General features: G+C 45.0%; 1 protein-coding gene across 1 annotated transcript in view; it reads left to right on the top strand.

Annotated features, from left to right (window-relative positions):
* LOC129328757 (zinc finger protein 493-like) overlaps positions 1-5889 on the top strand; it is a 196553-nt gene that overhangs the window by 78578 nt on the left and 112086 nt on the right. The gene's annotated exons all lie outside the window — the stretch shown is intronic.

The raw sequence follows: 5889 nt of genomic DNA, 5'->3' as shown, positions 1-5889 counted from the left end.
CACCCCTAAATCTTCAGGAATCTCCCAGGCTAGAGCTGGCAACCCTAAATTGAATTGAGCCCATTGTCCACTATCAAGGCAGGGGAATGGCAGACATCAGGGGGAATGTATGACAGCAGCCCCAGCAAAATCTACTCCCCCCATAGTCCATCAGGGTAGGATGCCCATATGTAAACGGGGAGAGCTCATTGGTCTGAGCCACTGTGGGACAAGGATGATGATCAAACGATGAAGCCCACCCATTCTCCTGGCAACAAAGCACAAGATGCAGTATTGGCTCGATTCCTGAGCCACCATGACCACGACTAGTGCCCTGACTAGTGCCCTTACCATATAGTCAAGATGGTGCTTGCAAAGGAGGAACACCATCAGTCATTGGGGATTCCTCTGCAGCCCTGACATTGCCCCCATCCTCATGGGGCCGGCCCAAGACCTTGCAAAGACAGAGGTGGATCAGTGGAAAGGCATTGGGATGGCACATCTGGGGCTCCTAGTTTGATGCCCCTGCAAACCCCAGAAGATGGAAGGAGAGGACCCAGTTGGCAGGACATTTCAGACATCCATCATTTTGGCTGACATGCCCCTTCACAAACCCTCAGTGGTGGAACAGCCCCACTGACCTGTGAATACTGCCCCTTCTTGCCCTCTGGGGTTAAGCCACAGCTTTCCAAGTCTATGCCTTGCATGTGCCACCGATCTGTTGCCCTCTAACGTCCGCTCCTTCTCTCTCGTACCCACCACCACCACTTGGCCTTTGTGGAAATTGCCCATGGGGAAGGCTCAGATTCTTTGCTCCCCTGTTTGGGCTTGCCACTCTGAAGCCCTGCCTTGTGCCCAGTCTCCCCCAACCACTGCCTACTTACAGCAGGAACTGCCTGCTGCATTTGTGTACCACTGGGGGATCTGCGAACGGCCAACAGACCACCCCCTTTCCATGGCACCTGTTTTAAATAGTGTGGTTGAGCAGTGTGTTATGGCTATATAGCCGGAACTATAGGGGAACAATTGCTGGATATGACCAAGAAAGTTGTTCAAGACACTTCTGCACCCAGAAACAGGGCTACCCTAGCTCCTTAGGTAGCTAGACATGCAACAGTGAAAATCTAGAGGCCTAGAATAAAACAACCTTGTAGAGCAACAGAGTTACACGGTTGTATTGCCGTGTGTAGATTAGAAGAGGCATCTAACTCCCAGTAATGCATACAATGTACCAAGACCCAGGTGCAGGGAGTCTCTGAGAATGGCACGTATAAATTCATAATAGTAGCACCTTTAAGACTAACCAACTTTATTGAGGCATAAGCATTCGAGAACCACAGCTCTCTTAGTCAGGAGCAAGTACAGACTTAACATGGCTAATTCCTGTGGATCCATAAATCCATAGAGGCTGGCAACATTCTTCGAGGATAGTTCCATTGGTGGAGGGCCAAAAGATAATTCAGCCTTATGAGAAACTTGTAATCACAAGTTGTAGACTTTAATACAAAATGTAGCAAGAATGAACTAGCTATCTTTCATGAAGATGTTCGAATATGGATAATCTTGTTTGGTGTAGGAAGGATAATAAGTTAGCCAAGAATTTGAATCTCTGTTGTTAAGAAAAGGTTCTGAAACCCTGTAATTATGACAAGCTAATCTGAAAGAGAGCTTCTTCTTTGGAGGGTCTCCTTGGCAGTGACCTTCGTATCTTCATCTAAGATACCTTTTTGGACGCATGTAATTGCTCTCCTTTAATGATCTCTGTAGTTATAATGGATGGAATGATTTTCTGTAGATTGAGTTATTAAGAATAATAAGTAGGCAAGTTTAAATAATAAAAGAATAAAAAGGAAGCAGAGACTCCATAATTGTATTACTTCTGTACAACAGCCCGTAATGAACCTAAAACATTACCAGTAAAAACCTAGTTATAAAAGCATTTCTCCATGCCCTGCATGCCACACTCAAGCAAACAACAGAATCATAGAATCATAGAGTTGGAAGGGGCCATACAGACCATCTAGTCCAACCCCCTGCCCAGTGCAGGATCAGCCTAAAGTATCTCTGACAAGTATTCATCCAGCCTCTTCTTGAAAACTGCCAGTGAGGGGGAGCTCACCACCTCCCTAGGCAGCTGATTCCACTTTTGAACTACTCTGACGGTGAAAAAGTTTTTCCTCATATCCAGCCGGTACCTTTGTGCATGTAGTTTTAGCCCATTGCTTCGTGTCCTACCCTCTGCTGCCAACTGGAACAGCTCCCTGCCCTCCTCCAAATGACAGCCTTTCAAATATTTAAAGAGAGCAATCATGTCCCCCCTCAACCTCCTCTTCTCCAAACTAAACATTCCCAAGGCCCTCAGCCTTTCCTCGTAGGGCTCAGTCTCCAGAAAGGAAGAGAGAGTCACAGTAACAGAGCTAGGAGAAGAACTATGCCAAGACAAAATAAGTAACTCATAAAAAACAAAATAAATACTGATTTAGAACAATGCCACGAAGGTGTTAGTCAATTATACTCCAATTATCATTTAATGCATGTCTGGTATGGGGGCAACAAAGTCTAACAAAGACAGCAGACCAAGGGTATATCACACGCAATTCACGCATCAGTTTCAAAGTGCAAAGTGCTTGTAAACATAATCATTTTTCCCTGTGGTAATATACAAAGTGCTAATGCCTGTTCATAAAGTGGCAGTGCCAACATACCAACAGTTTTATTCAAGGACACCACGTGCGAAGGCTGGTGTACTTTGAGAATTTGTAGGGACTGCTTGCGACTTATTTTTCTTGTAACTGCCATGGCGAAGGCATATTGAAACAGGAGGATCTTGCTAGCTGGCCCATAGCGGTTACGATTGAAAAAGCTGCAAAGAACATTTATGATGAAAGATATTTGACTCTTCTCCTATGTGCTTTTGACTCTATAAAAATGAGTGACCGTTTATCGATTCCTGGATTATACCTGATATGATTGTAATTGCATTGTTCAAGTTTGTTTTCGAATTACCCCAATCCGCCTGATATTGTATAAAACTGTTGGTACGTTGAGAAGGCACGGTCACTTTATGAACAGGAAGTGTCAAACTTGGCAGCATGTCTTGGGTGCTGGGGCTTTCCATTTTACATAGCCGTTTGCTTACCTGCTTAAAACCTGATTTACTTGTAATGTTTATGTATTTAGCTCTGTTTGAGAAGAGTTAGGAGATCTGATTTGTATCACATGAATTTTTTGTGTACTTGTACCAGACTGTACCCATTCTGTCATGCCAATGATTTTGCTGTCATGTGTAGGCTTTACTCTGTCAGGGGTAACTCCATTTTGTATGGCTGGAAATATCCCTGTTGCTAACATTCCAATAAGTTCTCACATGTTCCCAGTTAGAGGTTTCCTTTTAATGTTATGTCTTCTCTCTCTCTCTCTCCCTGTAGCTGATAGCACAATAATGCAGACTATTCTCACACAGATCAAACAGCACCAAGTTGTTTGGAAAAGGAGAGGGGGGATCGTGCAGGGGTAGAAGAGGCTTGTAATTTTCCTGTGTAACCATTCTGGTCAAAATGTCAGACTCTGGATGATAGATTACAGCAGACAGATCCCTGGTTCATTGTAACAAGACACTGGTTCTTGATTAAATGACTTTTATTCAGAAATCAGTTCTTTCCATAATCAGATCCAGAGGTCTACCTGGGAGCAAGGTAAGCACCCAAGCAGCTCTAGCAGAAAGTTGACCAGAATGGTTTGGTGTGACTAGTGCTGATGATACTCCTATTTATAATAATCCCAGATCCCTCAGTGGGATGATGCCCTTTGGTTTGCACTGGGATCATACAGACCTGGGGTTGACATTGGAGTAATAATGCATAGGATGCTGACTGTTGATACCCCCCTTCAAGAGGGATGTACTAAGGAATGACAGGATTGCCCATTGGAAATAATGGGAAAGGCTTGAAGGCCCTTTGGAAATAATGGCAACCAGGAATGCCAATTTACTTACTTGGGCTCCTTTGAAATACATTATAGCACCCAGGGGCTGTCATTCCACTCAAGGGTCTCTCGTTCCAGTCCCAGAGCCCTTCTACTACACTCAGGGCCCCTCATTCCACTCAGCAGCCTGTCATTCCAGTCCCAGAGCCCTTCTGCTACACTCCGGGCCCCTCATTCCACTCAGCAGCCTGTCATTCCAGTCCCAGAGCACTTCTGCTATACTCAGGGGCTGTCATTGCATTCAGGGGCCTGTCATTCCAGTCCTTGAATAATCAATCTGGGCCCAGAGACCTTTCTGTAAAATCCATTCCACATTTTCTTTGCAACTTTTTTTTTTGCTGTAATGTATTTCAAGGGACACAACACAAATAAATTGGCATTCCTGGTTCCCATTATTACCAATAGGCCTTCAAGCCTCTCCCGTTACTTCCAATGGGCACTCCTATCATTCTTTTTGGATTCTGCACCTAAACCCTTTGCAGCGCTTCCTGGATCTCTTAAAAGCAGAATGGAGAACTGGGAGGGGTGAGGAGAGACACTTTCCATCTGCCCCACGGAGCCCTCCCTCTGTCTCTCTGCTTTGGGCCTTGCATTGTAGCCCCTCCCCATACTTTCCCCCTCCAAGGACCCTTTGAGCTCACCAGATCCCTCCATTCCAGCAACAGCCCAGAGACTTGTGCAAAGGGGAGGGGGACAAGAAATGGATTTCTCACAACCCCCCCCCCCATGCCTTTATAACCCCAACCCCCAATCTGCCTTTCTAGGACTGCTGCTCTGTCTCTTTAACCCTTCAAGGGCATTTCAGCAGTTTAAGGGAGCCAGGAGAAACAACGTAAACACAGCATCTGAGGAAAGGGCAGGTAGAAGTTACTCAGCATCAAATAAATATGATAGCCCACCGCAAGGGATCAGCCTCTATTGCTATCTCAATGGGATACTCTCATCCCACTCTGGGGGTTTAGATTCTGTGCCCAGAACACTTATCCCACCCCCAGGGCAGTCAAGACGGGGGGGGGGGGGGCTCATTCCAGACCCAGAGAGGGTTTCTCTAAATCGGTGTCACAATTTCATAGCCTGGCAGCCAGGAACATTGCTCTCCCTGTCAACGGACCCTGGCACTGCAAACCAGGGTGACGTCAGATTTTATTTAATTTACTTATTTACATTATTTATAGTCCACCTTTCTCACTGAGACTCAAATCAAGATTACACCATGCAATTCAATATTCAGTAAACAATGAAACGGTATAGATTGCAGATATTTCAAAGCAGGTTTTCCAAACATTAAACGGAGAAGGGGAAAGGTGGTGGTAAAGAACAGCAGTCTCTCAAAAGCAAGTACACATGAGCATTGCTTCATTCTCATTTCTGTCTGAGGAAGTGAGCTTTGAGTCATGAAAACTTATACCTTGGGAAATTTTGTTGATCTTTAAGGAGACTCAAAAGTTCGTTAAAGAACCAATCAAGGCCAGCTCTCATGATAGGATGCAGTAATCAGGTAGTTATTAGTCTTGCTGAATCTCTTGTTGGAGATCTTGCAGAAGTTTGGTATCTTCTCAAAAGGAAGCAAGAACAACGGCAACAGTCCCAGAAAAGAAAAAAAGGAGGCCATTTGCAAAAAAAAAAAAAGCTTCAAGAGGCTCATTATAATGTTAAATGAAAATCCACACATTGGCAGAGGAGAACAAGAGGGCATCATCACAGCTGATGAGCAACCATCACGACTTATCCATCCACATCAAGCAACACCCGAGATATTCAGTAAACCTGTAGCTTTTCCCGTCCGATACTGAAAGAATCATCAAGCACCACTTACACTTAAAGTCCACCTCAGACAGACCTATTACGGTTCTCCCAACTCCACTGTCCACCTCCAGGGGAAGCCATCAAGTCATTGTTTGGGGGGCAAAGATGGCAGCTTGCCCC

Source organism: Eublepharis macularius, chromosome 4, assembly GCF_028583425.1.
Source record: "Eublepharis macularius isolate TG4126 chromosome 4, MPM_Emac_v1.0, whole genome shotgun sequence".
NCBI lineage: Eukaryota > Metazoa > Chordata > Lepidosauria > Squamata > Eublepharidae > Eublepharis > Eublepharis macularius.
The sequence above is the reverse complement of the archived record's forward strand: the minus strand, read 5'-3'. Positions and strand labels throughout refer to the sequence as shown.